The sequence below is a fragment of the Colobus angolensis genome, unplaced genomic scaffold (assembly GCF_000951035.1).
Source record: "Colobus angolensis palliatus isolate OR3802 unplaced genomic scaffold, Cang.pa_1.0 Scaffold809, whole genome shotgun sequence".
NCBI lineage: Eukaryota > Metazoa > Chordata > Mammalia > Primates > Cercopithecidae > Colobus > Colobus angolensis.
In genome coordinates this window covers 77648-78664 of record NW_012121921.1, presented here as the reverse complement: position 1 = coordinate 78664, position 1017 = coordinate 77648, and positions in this window count along the sequence as shown.

The following is a 1017-nucleotide window of genomic DNA, read 5'->3' as shown; positions in this document are numbered from 1 at the left end:
AACAGAAATTTGTCTATCTTACATTAAGCAATTTTCTTTTCAATGTAACCAATATTTCTTTTAAGAGAAAAATTAAATAGTTACCATCTGTTAGCCTCGACACTTTACCTTCTGCAGCCTCAGCTTCTCTGGCTCCAGCAAACCTCCCCTGTCAGCCACTCAAGTAGCTGGGAATACAGGTGGTGCCACCATGCCTGGATAATTTCTGTAATTTTTTGTAGAGATGGAGGTTCACCATGTTGCCCAGGCTGGTCTAGAACACCTGGGCTCAGGTGATCCTCCCATCTCCGCCTTCCAAAGTGCTGGGATTATAGGGATGAGCCACCATGCCCAGCCAAAAGGTTGAAACATTTTCTAAATTTGAAAACAAAGTGTATGGCATTTAAATACCTGTTCCTTAAAATTTGGAAGACATATTAACATCATATAAACCCAGGGTCTGTATTTTTAGATTAGTACGTCTAGATATTTTCAATTTCTTCTAAAGTTAAAAAATATATATTTTGTATTCAGAGAATTCTTGATCACAGAAGGTAATATTTAATTTTTCACTTAAAAGAAATGTGGTTACTTTGAAAAGGAATTTGGTTACTGTAAGTTAGAAAGAAATATGAAGTGACTTAGGGACTGATTGTACACACGGTGCTTTTCACTGAGGAAACCATCTCATAATTTCTGTTGTGTATTTTTACTACAATGAAAAATTATTGGTTTGAGTTTAGATGTGTTCATTAAATATAGGTTAATGTTACTGTCTTTTGCCAGGTTTTAGAAATTGTTTCCATTTTACATTTGTTTTGTTTCTCACTTTTATTGTTCTTATAGGAATTTATTTTAGGCAAACACAAGCATTTCATTATAGAAATTTTGACAAGTCTCAGGTGTTATTTTTTTTTTTTGAGACGGAGTTTTGCTCTTGTCCCCCAGGCTAGAGTGCAATGGCGTGATCTCGGCTCACTGCAGCCTCCACCTCCCAGGTTCAAACCGTTCTCCTCAGCCCCTCACAGCCGCCTCAGC